The sequence below is a fragment of the Spermophilus citellus genome (genome assembly GCF_964194105.1).
Source record: "Spermophilus citellus genome assembly, chromosome: 6".
Taxonomy (NCBI): domain Eukaryota; kingdom Metazoa; phylum Chordata; class Mammalia; order Rodentia; family Sciuridae; genus Spermophilus; species Spermophilus citellus.
In genome coordinates, this window is record NC_138187.1 from 77,777,125 (window position 1) to 77,797,588 (window position 20,464).

General features: G+C 38.2%; 1 protein-coding gene across 2 annotated transcripts in view; it reads right to left on the reverse strand.

Annotated features, from left to right (window-relative positions):
• NEBL (nebulette) overlaps nt 1-20,464 on the reverse strand; it is a 346,363-nt gene that overhangs the window by 125,357 nt on the left and 200,542 nt on the right. The window contains exon 3 of one of the 2 annotated variants that reach the window (XM_081298828.1): nt 1,305-1,371. The exons of the other annotated variant lie outside the window; for it this stretch is intronic. The gene's annotated coding sequence lies outside the window, so the exon portion shown is untranslated. The remainder of the gene's footprint in view (nt 1-1,304; nt 1,372-20,464) is intronic. 2 annotated transcript variants of the gene reach the window in all.

Genomic DNA, 20,464 nt, shown 5'->3' on the forward strand with positions numbered 1-20,464 from the left:
GGAGGAGGGGAAGTATTGGGAATTGAATTACAGCAAATTATATTCCATGCTTTTATAATGATGTCAAAATGAATCCTAATATTATGTATAAATAAAAAAAACTCATAAAAGATGAAAAAAAGATGTATCAATACACTAAATTTTAAACCTCTGGATTGAAACTGTATCTCGTTTAGGCTAATATCTAGTGTCTACCTAGCACAAACATGATAAAAATACAGTATTAAATTTTAATAAAAAATCAGCTTATAATGAATAAAGACATGAAAAAAATCAGCTTATAAAGCCCAAGTTCTATCATTTTCTTCTCTCCCAGTACACATACACAAAAATCACACTTAGTGTTGTTGGCAAAGCATTATCATCTATAATAGCCACTAATATTGCAATTTCACACTAGCCTGCCACATTTAATTCACTTCTTTCTTCAAAATGGCCTCTGTACTATTTCTCTGAGGGAACAAATCTATAATGGCCATGGTTTTCATTTTCTTACTGATGTGTCTATCCCTGCCACCAAAAGAAAGAAACGCAACTCACAATGCTCAGCCTGCAAGCTGAGGTGGTTCTGGAAATAAGTATTTTATTTACTTCAGATTGAAAATAAAGCTCCAAACTATTCACATGTCAGCCACACATCACTATGAATCATGTGTCTCTTTTGTAACTTGGTATTTGGAACAATGTGGAAAGGGTCAGGAAAAATGAAGGTAGTTGTGTGAATTTTGATATAAAATCAAAATCCTGCAGGGAGGATGTTTGGGTCAACCCAGAAGGTCAACTCTCTCTGAATATCACGTAAAACACTGAAGAACACAACTACAAAATTAATGTGTTTCTGTCTCATATTGTAATATCTGAAGGAAAAATATTTTTAACTTACTCTTTTTTAATTTTTTTTGGTACTCGGAATTGAACCCCAGGGGTTCTTTACCCCCTGAGCCACATTCCCAGCCCTTTTTGTTTTTTAAGACAGGGTCTGGCTAAGTTGCTGAGGCTGGACTGAAACTTGGGATCCTCCTGCCTCAGTCTTCCAAATTGCTGGGATTACAGATATGTACCACCATGCCCAACTAGCTTCCTCTTCTTAATATCTGGTGTAAGTAATTTAATTGTGTTAAAAGAAATATAATAGCATAAATAAAATTTAATATGATCATTGAGTAAATAAGGATGAACACTTCTGATTAAATATTAATAAATTAACAGGGTCCTAAAGGATATATGCAGGATACAGTGAACATAGCGGTTAAAACAGAGGCTGGAATAAACATAGTAATTAGAATCTAAGCTCCATCACTTACCAGTTCTGTGAGGGTGGGCAAGTTATTTAATTTCTCATAGCAAAGCATTAATTCCTCTTCAATGAATCTGCAATAACAAGGATCACATCCTCAGAAAGATCCGTGATAAATCAGATAATATACTTACAAGCATTTGAATCAGTATACTTAAGGAGTAAAGAAATACTTAATATTTTGTCATTCTCTCAAAATTTTTTCCACTTAACATGATCATAATAAAGCACAAGATCATGCATTGAGAAATTCTGGAAGGAATTAACCAAACAAATGATGCCATTTCTGGCATCAGTAATATGGTTCCAGGATTGTTTACTATTGCCCATTTCAAAAAGTTTCCAGTTGTTATAAAAAGGTACATTATTATGATTAAAAATAAACTAAACTATGCATTTTCTTAAGTAATTGAAACTAAGAAAATATTTTATGGCAAGAGAAGACATACAGATGGGGTCTAGGTCCTTGCTGGTCTGTGTTTTGTGAGAACATCACATTTTCTTTTTAAGAAAATCATGTGATACATTGGTTGATAACATAGGTACTGGTTTCATTCCTAACTAGTTGGCTGATCTTGGATGAGACTGTACAACCCACTAAGCCCCACTTGCTTTCTTTGCAAAATGGAGTAAAAGCAGCCCATTCATGGAGTATCTCTAAAAATTCTTTCATTTCAACTATATTCCTATGGTCATGGGTATCATGTAATTATTTTTTATTTATTTTATTTTATTTATTTATTGGTACAGGGGATTGAATCCAGGACACTTTATCACTGAATTCAATTCCCAGATCATTTTATTTTTTTTTATTTTGAGACAGGGTCTAAGTTGCTTAGAGTTTTGCCAAATTGCTGAGGTTGGCTTCAAACCTGTGATCCTCCTGCCTGGACTAGCAGGCAAACACCACAGCTCCCAGCACCATTACTTTTGCTTAAAAAAGATTTTTAAGACATTTTATAGTCTTTGTTATCAGATCTGTATGCTAATAGAGCATTAATAAATAAAATAGCATAAACAGGAACAAAGCCAGTGCATATGAAAAAGTACATCCCACATGGAATGTGGTAGATGTCTTGATAAATAATGCTAGAGCATCACAGGAAAAGTAATTGGATCAACTCCTCATATCTCACCCTAAGATAAATTCTAAATGGAATCCAAATCTGAAATATGAAACCATGGGAGAAAACATTGGGGAATTACTTTGTAACTGGGAGTGGGAAAAATCAAAGCCAAAGGGGAAAAATAATGACAATTCAATATGGTCCAAAAAAGATGGATGAACAGTTCACAGGAGAAAAGAATCACAAGGGGCCATCAGCATAAGACAGGTTGCTCAACCTTGCTAAGAAGAGAAATTCAAATTAAAACGATATGAGATCCCACTTTGTTACTTTTTGAATGAGTAAAAATTCCAAAAGTTTGACAACATATTCCAATGGTAAGACTGTGAAGAAAAATACTTATGGAAACACCAATAGTTCAACCCCAATGGAAGGGAATTTGGCAATATGTAGCAAAATCACATAAGTATTTGCTTTTTAACCTATCAGTTCCCTCATAAAAGCAATTCACAAGAGTACTATTCTGGAAATAACCCAATGCTCATCAACAAGATACTGGCTAAAGAAATCATAGTACAATTGTATAAAGGAGCTGTCAAAAAGTATAAGGCAGATCTCATGCACCTAATGAGTGACCTGTAAGATCCAGCAATCAAGGAAAAAGACGTGTACAGAACTATGTGCCCTGTCTGTTACCATTTGGGAAAAGAAGGAAGAATGCATGCTATATAAACACTCTGACTTATATGTTCTAATAAATGAAGATAGGATGAAGCCAAGCTAATAGACAGATATTCAAAAATGAATTTTTACTAAGAAAAGGAAAAACACACAAGAAGAAATGAAGATAAAAAATAGTAACTCTCCCAATATATTTTATTTTGTAATTTTGATTTTGGGTAACCATGTTAACATTTTATACAACTAAAAAATATAAATAACTCAACAAAACAAATTAACCTTTAAAATGCAAAATCACACTGAAATAAATAGGTTGAATTACATATCAACTTAAGTGACATAACTATGAAGAAAATAATTTTAGCATTTTGGCATTCTACCTTCATTTTATTGGGTACTAACAGCATTGTTATTTTGGAAATACTATATTTTTATCTTTCAAAAAACATGTGTTTACCAGCTCTGTCCACTGAATCCATCCAGAAGAAATAGCAACCTACTATCAATGGGTAATCAAAATATTAGAAAGACTATTTTCAATCTTTGGTCTTGAATAGTCTGAGATAACCACCGAGAAAGTGAGTTTATGCGTATTCCTCCCTCAGAAAACAATGCTGACACTTCAAGCTGTTAAATAAATACAGAGTAATGCTGAGCCATGCCAAATTTTTCAGGTCTAAGGTAAAGTTAGAAAAAATATGCTCTCTCTCTCTCTCTCTCTCTCTCTCTCTCTCTTCTCTCTCTTCTCTCTCTTCTCTCTCTTCTCTCTCTTCTCTCTCTTCTCTCTCTTCTCTCTCTTCTCTCTCTCTCTCTCTCTCTCTCTCTCTCTCTCTCTCTCTCTCTCACACACACACACACACACACACACACACACACTCTGGTTATTATCCATTTGCCTCTGACAAAGCTCCATGGTCTCTCTCCTCCGCCCAGCTCCAATCCCAGGAGATACCCTGCACACAGCATTAACTCCCTGCAGGCTCTCCTAGTTAGGCTAAGGGAGGTAGCAATGAGAAATGAGAAGGCGAAGAAATGCAGAGGTATTTCTTTCCCACCTCCTCCCTGACTCTGTTAGTGGTTTCATCCTCACTGGTGTGACTTGCTCTAAGTGGGCTCTCCTCCACAATCCCAGTTCTCCATGGGCTTCAGTCAGAGGGCACTCCTGACAGCCTGAAACTCTGAGCACATAACTATCTCTTAAATATGCCCACAGCTCTGTAAATTGTCTCTTAATTTCCCATCAATTGAGTTTACTCTGTTTCTTGCCCCACTCTGACCAATATGTGAACACATACACACACATACACATAAGCACACACCTATGGACACACAATCACACACACACACACACACACACACACACACACACATATATATATGCACATATACATGCATGCACACACAAACACAAATGCATATACAGGTATATGCAGATAGATGTGTATATATAGTTATACCTGTATGTCCACACATATGCAAACATACTTATATTCATATATTCTATTCACATATACACATATAAACAAAACATCTATAAATAAGTATATGTATATATATATATATATATATATATATATAATTATACACGAACATAATGTATGCCTGTATAAAGTTGCCAAAAAACCTTACTACAAATTTTAATGTGAAAATGCATTATTTTTTGTTGTTGTTGTTGTTGTTGTAAAGGAAAATAGAGTAGTTAATGGTCTCCTAAGTATGTTTCCAAAATTTCTATGGCTCTAAAATTTTATGACTCCAAATCACATGTCTAGACACTGCATGACTGAGTAAAATCCATGAACAAGCCATAGGGTCAAGGGAAGCATGCACCTGGAGAACAGGTGTCAAGGGACAGCATTTCTGCTCTGCAGGAGCCAGGTATAAAGAGAGTCAGGACCTGAACATCTCTGTGTCTTGCTGACTCCTCTGTGCGCTAGGGATGGGAATAAGAGCCCTACCTACCTCACCCTGTTTTGTTGGGAGGCCCCAACTGCACTAAGTGCTTCAGAAACATTAAAAGCATGAGAAAGATATATCTCATTCTATTTAATCAGGATCTGTACACTGATATACCAATAAATTCATACAGTGTCACTTTTTGCCCCTCCCTCCCCCACCAAAAAGCCAACTCATCCACTTAAGAGCACTCAAGACTGAAACAAACCTTGACAGAAAAATCCAGTCTATTTCTTCTAATCAGCAGGAATGCATCAAAAACCATTATGGACAGATGGGTATTTTGTTCTATTTTTAAAGACCTCCAGGGAAGGAATTCTACAAACTGTCTCGGCAGCTCGTGTGCCAAAGCATTGTAGAATAACTTATAAATATGTGAAGAGTTGAGAGGGCCTCCATCATGCCGCTCAGCATGGGCATGCCCCCAGGAACACCCCCACACTGCTAAGGAACATTCTGAAAATTCTAGCCATCCCTTTGATTATTCCTTCAGAAATTAAGTCAGAGAGAGAAAAAAAAAAGACAATTCTGTGCTAACAGAAAAGATTCTCAATAATGTAAAATAAATTATTATACCAAACACAGAGATAGAATACTTCATAAAGAAATCAGGATGGGGAAAAATGGAGAGAAGCATTTTCATCCTGGTGCATAATAGGAGCTCAAGAAACACTTACCATGAGTATTAAATACATGTATTCTGAGAAGTACAATCTGCCTCTCATCCATATGTGGAAGAAATGTTTTCTTGATATTCTATCTGGAAGTGACCACAGCATGTCTGATTTCACACTGAAGCAATAAAAGTCTGAATTTCATTCTTTTGTCCAGGTACTGGCTCCCAACACCTGTTCTCTACCAACATAAGTAGACCCTGACTTAGTTCTAGGCCTCAGAGCTCTTCCTATGCAGGAACTCAGCAGGAATAAAAGAGGGAACAAGTATTGGATGAAATCCAACCTATACTTCTTTATCTGTCCCCTCTCTAATTCGTCTGGGCATCTTTGCTAATTTTGCATAAAGGTTCTATGTAAGCTGTAGCTTTTTTTGGTCCCCGCATCTAGGTCTCCAGGATTTAAAGTTTAATATAGACTCATTTTTGGACACTGAATACCAATTTCTAAATTGGTGATTGTCATCTAGGGCAATTCTGTTCCCAGGAGACATTTAGTAATAATATCTAGGAACATTTTTGACTATCACAAATAGAGGTTCTTAATGTCATCTCATGGGTAGGGGCCAGGGATATTGCTAAACCTCCTATGATGTCAGAATAGTGGCCCACAAGTAAGAACTCTCTGACCCAAGATATCAATAATGCCAAGATTGAGGAGTCCGGTGCCAGATTCAAATCCATTCTACAGTGCCTTCCAGGACCATGAAAGTTTTATCTATAACACCTTACAGTAACTGATCTGCTCCTATGTCCACACCTCCGTTCACTGACTCCACAAATATTTATTGAGTGCTTATAGCTCTCCACGAGGCATGCCAACAAAGAAAAGCAACACACTCCTTCAGAAAGTCATAAAAACTAGTTAGAAAGGAAGATGCAAAACAGTGAGTATCTTGTCAGAAACAAAACACACAGAAGGTAGCCAAGCATATAACTACGTAAACTGTTTTAACCATTTCTGATGAAATGAATGGAGAATATGAATGGATAGGACCTCTTAGAATAAGTCTAAAATTCTTTTTTTTTTAAATCTGAGGGTAGGGGGAGGTGATAGACATGAGAAGAGAATGGGTGGAAGCAATTTGGTTTTGTGTGCTCTCTGGAACACTATAGAATTTCCCCCATGGAAAGAGATTATAAGTGATAGTTCAGTTATAGGTCAGCCTAAAAAAAACCTTACTTGACCATAACCCAGCTTAGGTAATAACTCTGGAGGAGTCCTGAGTATAAGAGCCCTGAACTTTGTAATAGAAGAGGGAAGGAAAAAGAAAAGACAATAAGATTATCTGACCCCTCTCTTCTTCCCCTTCCTCCCCTCTTTCTGGCCCCTTCCCAGCCCCACACAACCTTTCTTAGGAGTAAAAATAATCCTAGAAAAAAAATTTACTAGTTCTTTAAAAAAAAAATTTAAAGCAATGTCTATAAAAATTCGAACTGTACTCTCCCCTCCCCAAACTCCTACCTTAGAACCAGGTCCTTTAGTAGAGGCAGCCAAAGTCACTATTCATTACATTTCTTCCAGCAATACTTTTTGCATAGACTCAAACATACTCATATGCATATATAACCTTTCAAATTATATGCTGAAATGGAAACGTACTATGAAAACTGTTGGGCACTTTATTTTTACCCATAAATCTACTTTATTTCTTTAGTGGCTGCAAAACATCCCATCATATAGCTGTACTCTTAGTAGCAGCATTAAGATGACCCCCAGGAACATTGCAGAAAAACAAAAGATGGTCTTTTCTCTCTTACAGCCTAGCATCCCAAACCCTGTTTGCAGCATACAACTGCCCCAAATCCTTCACCCTGACTGGTCCTCCTCTACATATCCCCTTCTCCCAAAGTGTCTACTCCCAAAAGGGTGGACTTCTTCATTCCAATTAACAAAAATTCTTCTTCTTCAATCCAACTAACAAAAAAAAATTTTTTGGACAGGTTACCCTGACTTATCTCCTGCTGAATAAAGCAATCTTATTCATGCTATTATGTGAGTGACTAACAACTCAATCTTAACATTTAGAAAAGGAGATGATTATTAACTATGCTGAACCCATCATTGAATGACCAAAAACAACCAAAAAAAGTTTTTTAAACAGAATAGGAAGCTGTTGAGAGTACATAATTTGGGGTGGGGGGTCAGCTATTGACTTGTGCCAGAAAATCCAGGCACCGACAGATTCTTCTGATATTTTTGGAACTCTCTTCTCTTCCTCTAGTTCAGAGTTCAATTTTCCTTCAAAATCTCTCAGATTTTTCACAATACTCTTATTCAGTTAGGAATCTGGAAGAGTAGGCCAGCCGTCTATAGGTATAGGACATTTGTAAATGGTTGTTTGTGACATAGAGACTCACCATTCTGAGTCTTGCCACTAGTAAACTGAGAAAGAGCGAAAAAAAGAACATTTTGTTAAGCTAAACTCTCCATTATGCCTCCTATGAAATCCGATATACCGTATAAAAATATCAATATCTCTTCATCAAATGCACAGAAAATTGCCTGAGTGGCTACTGGCATCTTTTGCTAAACTGCAGACAGAAATAACTATTTCCCTGTCACCAGAGGAAGGACTGACACAGGCTCATTTCTGAAATTATATCCTATTTGGAGATAGATCCAAAAAAATGCTGAAGTAATATGGTAACATGGAGCACATTATATTGGTGAGATTTATATTAGGGAAGTATGATTTACATTAGTGAGATTCTTTTGCTATCCTTTATAAAAAATTGTACAGCCTTTTCTAAAAGGGCTTAAACAAACTTATGATTTGATTATAAGAAATTCTGTTTCTTTTTACAGTGCCCCTTTTCTTCCCTCTATTTCTTAATTCCCTACTGTTAGCTCTGGTTCATAAACAGAGTTCCAGATGCTCTACCTGTATACCTCTATGAAAATGATCCACAGGTTGTCCAGAGGCAATAAGAGTATCAGATATTATGTTCTAGGGATTTCTAGCACATTCTATTCCTCAGGGTCATATTACTATAGGTCTTAAGCTTCAAGAAAGAAATCTGTCCCTCATTAGTTGGAGGAGCCAGGGAGGGTTTTTAGTTGGATTCAGGCAACCTGAGCAGGTCCATGGGGTGGTGTACCATCTTGCATTCAGCAAGGGCTGCAGGATTAATTGTATTATCCAGGTGAAGGGTCATGCTGAGTAAGCTCTGCTGATAGTATTCAGGAGAAAAAAGAAAACACAAAAAGTGAGTGTTATGGTTTGAATGTGAGTTGTCCCAAAAAGCTCATGTGTGAGATAATGGCTAAAGGGTTCAGAGGGGAAAGGATTGGGTTGGAGAGCCTTAACTCAATCAGTGAATTAATCACCTGATGGGATTAATTGATGGTAACTGAAGGCAGGTGGGGTGTGGCTAGAGGAGGTAGGGCATTGGGGTGTGTGGCTTTGGAGTATACATATGTACCTGGAAAGTGGAGTCTCTCTCTCTCTCTCTCTCTCTCTCTCTCTCTCTCTCTCTCTCTCTCTCTCTGCTTGCTGACTGGCATGTGAGCTGCTTCCCTCCACCGCACTCCTCCACCATGATGCCCTGCCTCACCTCAAGCCCCAAAGAATGGAACTATGGACTAAGACCTCTGAAACCGTGAGCCCTCTAATAAACTTTTCCTCTCCTAAAGTTGTTCTGGTCATATCTTTTAGTTACAGCAGTGAAAAAGCTGAATAAAACAGAGAGTAAACACGGACCGGTTTAATTTCTGAATAAAACAGAAACAGGACCTATGAATATGCTGGCTGACCAAGCATAAGCCCTCAGGAAAGTCATAAAATGCACAGATGAAAGACACAAAGGCCCCCTCCTGGACAAGCTCACAGTGGAGTGAGGAGCCATCGAAACTCAGTGGGAGCAGGAGGAGAAGCTGAAAAGGATGAAGGCCTGAAAGAGGCGGGGGCCATGGTGGAGAGACCACCATGGTGGAGAGACCAGGGAGATTTGGAGATAAGTGTCTACATGACCAATGGCCACAGGCTGGGGTGATGCAAGATCAGGCACCTAGGTGTCTGCTGATGGCATTAAATGAGGTAGGAAATGAAGAAAAAACAAGAGGAATGGATAATAGGTTCAAATGGGGGACGGGCTGAACTTCAGATACCCACAGAACATTATGGTCAATTATAAACTTCAGGTTAGTCCTTTAAAATTTATATAAACTTTAAATTATTTCTTTAAAAATAAATAGACTTTTTTTCCCACAAGGATTCTTAATGAAAGCTTAACCATCTTTAGGCTGAAGGAGAGCATCATCAAATATGGAAAAAGTTCATAGCAGCCCTGGGTGCTAGTAAATCCACGAAATGGAGCAAACACTGGTCATCGTGAGTAATAAATGGGAAACATGAAAGAGCTGGCTGTTAGTCCTCAAGCCCAAGGACAAGGAGGGGCCTAACTATAAACTGTATATCCTCAATTCAATCAAAGCAAATTAAGTAACAGTACATTAAAACCATACCCAAAGAGTCATAATTTCAACTACTTGAGTTAGAAGTCCAAACATGTCCTGTAAGCGTCCATGTAAATATCTTTTGCTAGTATAAACATAAAATAGCTCTAGTGAAAGAACGCACAGGATGATTTCCATGTTGTGTATGGCCTAGGCACGGCCTGTGGGCAGCCAGACAGCCAGGGTTCAAATCCAGTTTTGCAGCCTTGAAATTTTAAGTACTATAAAATCTCTAAGGCCACGTTTCCTAACCTGTGGTGAGACAGGGATCCTCCTCACAGGCATGACCAAGTATGTACGTAAACTGTGGGCTTTTCACCCTTGACGACAGTGCTACTCAATAGAAACATGATGTGAGCCACATGTTAAGCTTAACTTTGCTAGAAGCGACTTTTAACAATAAAAACTTTAATAAAATCAATTTCACGATATATTTTAACTCAGTTTACCCAAATTAGTATCACTTCAACAGGTAATCAGTAGAAAGCTATTAACAAAACATTTTAGCTATGTCTTTGAAATCAATGTACAAGTGGACATCTACAGTACATCACAGACACTAAATGTTACTGGGAACACAGAAGTGATAAATACAACAATCTTTTGACCTTAAATTGTCCCCAACTTCAGCCCCACTTCTCTACAATCCTCTTCAGTAAAATGAGTAAACTCTATTCACTATTTCCAATTCACCACCCTTTGTCTTGGTTTCTGTGGGCCCAAGTCTCATTCCTGTCTATACTTTCTCATGAGGGGATCCCATATGTACCAGCGTTTAAAACACCACCAGAGTGCTCATGATTCTAAAATTGGCACTTCTTTTCCTGCCCTCTCCCCTACATTGCATAGTACTAGGGAGAAGAACTAAATAGTCAACTCCACTGTATGTTCATATCCAACCAAAATGTAATGTCCACCTCTTATTTCTTCCTTCTCCAATCTTCTTCATCTGAGTTAAAATGGCCATACCACTCACCCATCTGCTAGAACCAAAATTCTAGGAGATACCTTTATTTCTTCTACTTCATCATTATATCTTAATCCTTCAGCATGTTTTATTTGCTCCACTATCAAAGCAAAACTTGAATTTGTCTTTTCCCCCATTTATATTACTACCAGCTTAGTCCAAGCCACCATATCTTACGTGTCCCCCATAGTCAATTCCTGTACACACTCCTGCTCTATAAAATTCATTTTTTCTCACCCACCAGCCAAGGTAATCATTTTAAATATACAAATAAAATTATGTCACATCTCTACCTCAAAACTTCCAGTGGCTTCTTTTGCAGTCATGGTACAATCCCAATTCTTTCTCCTGTGCCTGCTTAGGTTTCTCCTCCTACATCCTATACTACTCTCCCCTTTGCTCACTCTAGCATTCCTCCCATGCCTTCAACTTGGAAATTCTTCTTAGGGCAAAACTTTCACACTTGCTACCTACTCTGATTGAAACTAACTGAATGTCTTCTGCTTAGAAATAGTGAATAGAGGTCACTTGTTTATAAATACCAACTCTTTTGTTGGTTAGAAGTTAGAAGTCCAAACAAAAATCTTCCTTAGAAATGATTCTAAGATTTGTCCAACATACAGGATCCTATGTGATCCAGGACCCAAATTCTATACCATAGGATTTGCCTACAATGCTATTAACTGGAAAACATTCAACATAGGTAATACCACCAGAGATGTGGAACCTTCTAATCAATCCACATCTATTAAATGGATAGTCGTAGCCTTACCCTATAATATAAAACACAAAACAAAACTTGCACCCAGACCCAAGTCAATCGTGAAAAATATATACTATCTGGGCTTTAAGAAAGAGACACAACTCTGAGCGAGCAATTTCTTTCAAATGCACACCTAAGTCATTTGTTTTCTCAGCCTTTCCTTTCCCACAAGACAAAAAAAAAAAAAAAAATTAACTCCTAGGCACTTCTGCTCAAAATAAACTAAGCAAACTCTCAATGGGAAGATGTCATTTAATTATGACAAGAAAGATACACCATTCATAATTCTCAGTCCCCTCCAAACAGCCGGTGGATTTGAAATTCCTCAGAAATAGGGTGCAAAACAAAAGAAAGAAAGAAATCTTTAACACATCTTTAAACTGCAAAACTGATATTCCAAAATCGACTCTGTTTATTCTTAGTCTACCATAAATTGTTAACATAGGGTCTATAAATTGTACCAGTATATAAATAAATAAGTATATAAATTAAGAGAAACACTTTGCTATTTCAACCTAATAAATAGACATATCAAAATTATAAGAGATCAAAGAGAAATTGTCCTCTAGATTAACAAAGATACAAGATGGGGGGCAGCGGACCACCAAGCAACAAGGACTGTGAACCCTTTGAATCCATAGCAGTGGTCTGGAGAGGATCCAGGCCTCCTGGGGAGGCTCGTTAGACTGCGTGGAGAGTAGATTCCTGACACTGGGTCCAGCCTGGGAAAGATTCCTGTGCCCATCCAAGACACAGATGCTACAGCCCCCTACCATGACATGGGCCCAAAATACCAAAAGTTACCATAAAAGGCTTGGATCAAAACCCTTCCCTCTTAAGCACCCCTATATTTGCCATCCGTTACAATCCTCCAGGCATCCTAAAACGAAGCAAAGGAAGCCCCATCCCAACTGAGTCGATCTATTTCTAGAGATTAAATTCAAGCTGAAATAAGTAGGAAGAAAGAAAGAGAAAGAAGGGGAGGGAAGTACGGAAAGAACAGAAAAGGAAATATTTTTTACAAACTTATTTCACCACCAACTCTGTTATTTGTATTGGTGTTTTTATTAGACCAAATGCTTTTTGTGAAAACTGCTACATATCGTAAAATACTGTTTTTTAAAAAAATCCTATCACTGATGGAAAGAGCTTTAAGGTGTGAACTTGCCATTCACACCTATTAGATTCAGTTAAACCATTTTATTTGTCAATATTCATGGTTGTGCTATTTCTCCACAAGCCTCTTCTAGTCATGGAAATTTTGTCAAAAGGACAAAAGTCAAAAACTGTAACCTCAGCAATCACTAACTTTGGGGACTTATCCCCTGGTACAAATGTTCATGCATATGCATATTTTCATCACATATGCAGACAGATGCCCTTGCATTGATTTGAATGCTTGCATAAATATTAATGTGTACAAAAGCTTGCATGCAGAAAACCCATTTATGAAATATCCAATTGCATAAATTAGAAACATTAGATACTAACTGCATTAACACTTCATAAAATACACACATGAGTTTGCGGGACAAAAAAAAAAAAGGCACAAGAGATTGGAAGAAGCCAAATTCTCCCAATGTGTTTGCCATTCTGTAGGCTTCAACTGGGAATTTCCACAAACTGTCTGAAACCTTTAAGTTGCTCATACTTTTCTATGTATATGAGCTTCTTGTTGTCTGAAAGCAAATTGGCCCTTTTTTGGAGTAAATTTATAAATTGTCACCTCTGGCCTCATGAGAAATATTCACTTCTAAGTCACCAAATGGCCTCAAGAACTAGCTTTGCACAAAGGCTATAACTCAAAATTAATTTTCACAGACTATCCTCCTCAAAACTTACCTGCATACCATTAGATATCTGAGTCATCCTCAGGAATTGCAGGTGAATATAAATTTCAAAAAGTTATGAAAGGAAACAGAATTAAGCCCCATGGTTTAGTAAATTTGGATATAACATACTTGGCACTTGTTTGCCCCAGACATAGTTCTCAGATGGGGACAATGACCATTTTTATCTTGAGAGGGTGAGTATATAGGAAGTCGTTCCTCATGACCATGTAGGGTTTCTCTGTTCAGTATATGGTCACTGGGAACATTATAAGTTCCTCCATCTTTATTTCTGTGCTTTTTGTAAGAGTGCCTACTTCTCCCTGAAACTCCAGTTCAACCTTAGGAAGAACAGGGAAAGCACCTCAGATGCCAAGGGAACACTCTACACTATTTAATCCTAGCCTAGAAAGATTTTTTGATAAAAGGGCATATAGCAGGGACTGACTCCTCTACAAAAACTGCTTTCTGTTGCACTTCTGGGCACTTTGCTTCTCCCCATTTCAAACATTCTGTGGTGGGTGAGTCCAAATAACTAGCCAGTAGAATATGAATGGACATGGTATACATGATATCCAAGCCTAGCCCTAAAACCTCTCACAATCTACACTACAAAATCTGTCTTTGCTTGACTCTATACCCAGTGCAGTTCACCCTGTAGATTGCAAGGCCTAATTGGATAACAGAGACACTAGATTAAAGGGATCTGAATAGCAGAATGACTGCATGGAGCCGAGCCCTCTGCTACCAGCCTGCATTGGACTGTGATGTCAGACAGAAATAAACCTTTATTGTGCTCAGATTTAATGACTATTTATTTCAGCCGTTCACCTCCTGACTCACACAAGGTGCAGCTATTAACACTTACAACGCACCTAATATCTCATTAACAGACTGATCTTTAAGACATTGCAACATTTCTGTCAGGAGCAAAATGGGAGAAGAGATCTAGGAGTATGGCAAGATAGGTCAGAGCTTCAGAAGAGTTTTGAGCGGAAACAAATCTGGAAATAAACTTACATGTTGTGCAACAGTGAAACAAATGCCACACACAATTTTAATCAATTCATGAAAACATGTATTGAATGCTAATATGTGTGAAGCAGCCTGTCTGATGCTGGGGTTTAAACTATGACCAGCCACATTCCCTAAGTTCAAGGAAGCACAGTCTAGCTGGCTGGGAAAAGAGAATACTCAGTCTTCAACATGGCTTGGTAAGTGCTCTAAAATGACGTTTAGCTATATCCCCAAGGGGGCTACGGATATAGCTCAATTGGTAGAATGCTTGCCTCACATGCACGAGGCCCTGGGTTCAAACCCCAACACCACACACAAAAAAAACAAAAGTCATCCCAAGGGCTCATCTATAACTTTCTCTCAAATGCAGATTTAGTATAACACACAACATGGGCATCTATAACAATGGCCACGAAATAAATTCATTTCTGGGTGAAAAATGGCAAAAATTTTGAATCTGCCTAAGATTGTGCTAAACGTGACAAATGACACCTGTGAGGCCATGAGGAATACTAATATCCACTAATGCTGCAGATGATCATCAGCATCTCTTTATCAAAGTCACTGAGAGATGCATGGGAAAAAACACAGAAACAGAATGGAGGACAGCCTAGGAAGCAAGCCCACCCCGGTGGGTGACCTAAAAGATCTACCCCAGCTGGAAATGGCATGGACACTGGGACAGATCCCCTTCTTTGTACCAACACTGTAATGGTCAATGACTAATCTAGAATCTGTGCCTTTTCATGAAGCAGAAGCAGAAATAAAATATTACACCTTTATAAATGAAAATAGGTGTTCCCACAGAAATATGCAATCTCTTCATCCCATTTGAACCCTGATGTTCATCCTAACGCTTGTAAGGAAGCAAAACTTCAGTAGGGAATTATCTAAAAATCTTAGGGTCATGAGGCCAAATTGGGAAATGATTTCATTTTTAACTTATATGTTGTGCCACACTGAATTAATAAGAAGAATTTTTCCACCTTGAATAAATGAGAATCATTAGGCTGATATGCTTATTCTCATTCAAAGGACCAATTTCTATGCTTATCAGTGAAATTTCTGTAATGAACATTAGCTCCCAAGAAAATTTTGCAACATTATTTAATGAGGCTATTAATACAAAACTATGAGTGATGGTAATTAAAATACTGTTCCTTCTGGAAAATCCAAATAAAATAAAATAAACTTTCAAATGGCCATAAATTTGAAGATTAGAAATACTGTTGCTATTTATAAGGACGCTGAATGGAGTAACTCTTTAAAGCATGTTCATGCCAAAAGCTTTCCTCCAAAAATAGAGGAATTAAAAATAATTTCTTACATAACAATAAGAAAACCCATCTACTCTTAAGCACCATGCCAAGTCTTTGGCTGATCTCTTAAGAGTTAATATTTAGCTCTCATAAAATTTCTGCAAGTATTTTTATGCCCATTGTACACAGGTGGAAACTTAAGACACAATGAAGTGAATGAAGCAGAACTATTTTACTACAACTCGGGTCTTGTCACTTTGCAAACATCAGCTCTCAATGCCCAGCACTCTCCTGAGCAGAGAAGCTAGGAAATGGCGAATAGCAATGATGAGACTGGGATCAGCAGAATGCAAACTTGGGTCTCCGGGTCAGTACAGACCATGTCTTTTCTGTCCCGAATCACGTAGTTAACCGTGTCTCTTCTCCGCTTCACTTTACAGTTAGATCTGGCCCAACAGCAAGAATTAAGTGTGAGCTTAAAGCTGATGGACAGCTTCTTTTCCAGTCTACAAACATTCCAAAAAAGCAGAAAGCCAGCTGCCTTCTCCTTGGCAAGTTCCCATTAAATCCAAATAAATAATGCAGTGTTTTCTGTGTTTTAATTTTCTTTAGGATTACTGCTCATTATGGTTTCATTTCTGCCTCTTTTAATTATTGCCTATTCGGTCCTTCAAAATGACCTTGTAATCCAATGTCGTTCAATAGACTTGAACATTCGCCCACCTTGTGAATGAGGGTAGGTCAACTCTTTTTCAGTGCCATCAACATTAGCTCATCTCAAATATTCTTTACAAGAACAAAACATTCAGAAAAAAAAAATGACCCTTCATAAAACACTCCACTTCCCCCCCCCCAGTGTTAATCCCATTTCAAAGCATAACATTTTGGACTCCTCAGGAATAATTACCACCACTTTGCTTTCGATGTGTGATCTGGAAGGATTCAAAAGAGCACCTGCCAAGAGCAGCCCAATGACATACGGGGTTTCTGCTCTCCTACATCAGGGCACACACGTTTTCCTGGCTCTCTCCATCCAGACTAAACTGCTTTACTCATGTTTCCTCAATTATATTTTAATAAAATTATAAAAGTCCAAAAAGGAAAGCCAATCATCCCCTCGTGCAGCTATCTCCATAGAGGGAGCTCAATTTCGTGTTTTTTTTTTTTAAGTGCCTTTCTTCTGAGTCACGCAAGGGTTTTCCTCTCATGCTTTCATTGATCCTCCCAACTTAAAATAAGCATCCAATATTATCATTTCCATTTGAGATGCGAGAGGGGAGAGGCATAGGGATGGAGATGTAATGCTCTGCTAGAATAGGTCATTTTAAAAGTTGTGAGATCCTTTTGAATTTATCATGTAATCCACATATTGTAGGAAGTTATTTCTTGTATCTTACATGTTTCTCTAATGATGCAAAACTAACTTCCTTTGCTTTTAACTAGGATCGAGTCCTCAATTCTTAACACACATAAAACTAATTTGTTCAAAACTACTCAATGACTAGGATTTTGTTCCTCTGCATTTGGACTTCAGGAGTCCAAGGTGAAATAATCTAAAACAGACATTCTCATAACTGTGTCTCTTCTCCGCTTCAGATACCCACAGATAGTATCCTGAGGAGAACAGGGACCCCGGATCATGCCTTGAGCTATTTACAACTACTGCTTTGACCTGTGCTCATCAATGTCGATAGTCTCTGGCCTGTAGAATGAGTAAAGAGGTAGTTATATTTTTGAATCAAAGGTAGCTACAGTAAGTAGGACTTGTCACCTAACTTTCAGAAACAGACATTTAGGTTTAACTTGTATTATAACATCATGATAGATAGAGTTACCAGCACTCCCCACATTGCAGACAGTTAGCTAAAATTTCCTCTCCATATTTGTATGAGAACTAGTGTGGCATTTGCATGCAATGCTAAAGGCATACATATTTATACGGATTTGCACTCTCTCAAACCTGCCAACCTGAGACTGTGTCTGAGACTTGTTAACCCAGGCTTGTGTTACAGTCGGGGCGTGAGCACACCACTGCCCTATTTACATACCATACAGACACCTTTGTTCAACATTTGTCATTCAATTCTAACTCAAGGCAATAAAACTGCCTAAGTTACTTTTTAAAATTCACACAACTTAAACATACAGGGATGCAAGAAATCATGACTTTTTTTTCCTTTCTTCTCCAAAAACCTATACCCACAAATACTAGGGCTATAATCATCCTAGCCTCAACAGACAGACACAAGGAGCCCCAGGATTCCATGATGAAAATGACAGTGAAATCCGACCCACACAGGGGCCAAGTTTAAAACAGGATTAGGATAACCTCCTCCCAATACTTAGACAAACAGCGATGCTAAAATCTAGGGTCATTCTCCTACTGAAAAAAAAAAAATGTCTTTTAGTGACTCTTCAAAATCTTCAGGATAAAATGAACATTTGAATTTCATCAAACCACCACAGGGTCTCATTCTTGAGTCTTTGTATCCACAGGTCCCCTAGGTGGAGATTTCGTTGCCACCCAACACTCGCCATCACCAATTCCTCACTTGAGAAGAGGCTAGAGCCTCTTTCCCTCTTAGAAACTCATCTCCTGACACCTTCTCTAAGTCATCTGTGACTGTCACCAAACCCTAGTAAGGGTTAGGTGTCAATTCTGTTCTCTCCACACCCCTAAAACCTCATCTCTCTCCTAACACACTTCACAGGCTGAGTTCTGTGCTCTGGGGGAGGACTGTGCTGAGATCTTGTATCCTCAGCTACTATCTCAGTGCCAAGCACAGAGAAGGTGTCTTCCGAGAGGGTGGGATGGGGAAGACAGGCATATTCAGAAGGAGAAGCACCATTAAACCTCAACAGCAAACCAAAAGCATCTACCTCACATGAAAGATTTGGCTAGGAAAACTCAAAGCCACCTTGCATTTCAGCACAGACAGGAAACATTCATCTAGGAGTCAACCTGTGGGATAAGAGCTGTGTTCCTAGCATTAAGAAATCTGAAACTCCTCAATGTGGTCCTGATACTCACTATGTGGCTGCCAAAACACCATTAAGAATAAATTAGCTTCTGTGCCAGCAAGAGAAAACTAATATCTCTGACATTCGCCCTATGGCACAAGGACTCCAGAAAAAAACATTCAAGTAATGCTCCCAAACTCTTGGTATGAAGAAAAAAAATGCTACATTTTGAAGTCAGGTGGGAAAACCCAAAACTTGGACTCAAATCCCAGCTTTGCTCTTTATTGATCATTTGACATTAGGAAATTTATTTACCCTCCCTGAGTTTCAGTTCTCTCCTCCATGACATAAGGGCAATGAAACTATTTCTAGAGATTGTTGTAAAAAAAAAAATTGAAAAAACAACCATGAAAGACTTCCTGGCACACAGTAGGCATCTTTGTAGGGGTATTGTTCCTTGGATCTTAAATATCCCCAAAAGGCCCACGTGTGAACGGCTTAGTCATCAGCCTGTGGCACTCCTCAGAAGTAGTGGAACTTTTAGAAGATGGAGCCTAGAGGAAGGAAGTTAGGTCACTAGGGGTGTGCCCTTGACGGGAACACTGGGACCCCAGCCCCCTTCTTTCTCTTTGTTTCCTGGCCATCATGAGATGAACAGGCATCTTGCACCATCTATTCCCACCATGATATTGTGCTGCCCCAGGCCCAAAGCAACAGAGCCAAGTGACCATAGACTGAAATTTCCAAAACTGTGAGCCAGAACAGACTTTTCTTCTTTTTAAGTTGATTATCTCAGTTATTTTGTTCCAGCAACGAAAAACTGACTAACACAGGGGGGACAAGTATCAAATGTTACTTTTTAATAGAAGTAAACCACAATGATTGAGTCTTAATGGCTATGATTGAGAACTGAGAGGATTCCCTTATGGGCTGTGTGTGCTTTAACGGTTTAAGAAGTCAATCACGTTTTCTCTAAAATCTATATACTGCTTTCACATATGGGAGTTGGCTTTTTACATGGTCTTTTTGTCTTTTTATCAGTTCACAATAAAAATCTGTGTTTTCAAGAAGCTGTGGCCCTTGTATTCCTGGTAACCGGTCAGGAAGTTGAGGCATAAATGGAAACACAAGGGCCTTCAAAGGTTTTTCAAATGTTCTATTTCTTAAGCTGGGTTCACAGGTGTGCGTATTATTACTACTCTTTAACCTAGACATAAACCTCTATAGGCCACTTTTATGTGTGATATTGTTCACAATTTAAAAGGGGATTAAAATCTTAATATTGGAAACCTGAAAACAGGATGCTAGGCATGAAAATCCTGCTGGCATTTAACATTAAAGATAACGCATTCATTCTTTTGTCCATTTGAACTGCTGATTTTTTTTTAAATCACTGATGATATCTTAGAGAATTTACAGTTTAATACTTAGGAGTCATTTTCAAATGCACCTTCAAAGTCTGTTTCTGAATGACTGCACATTCTGACAATGGCCGATGTGACTCTAAGCGTCATGCATCCAAAACAAATAGCAAA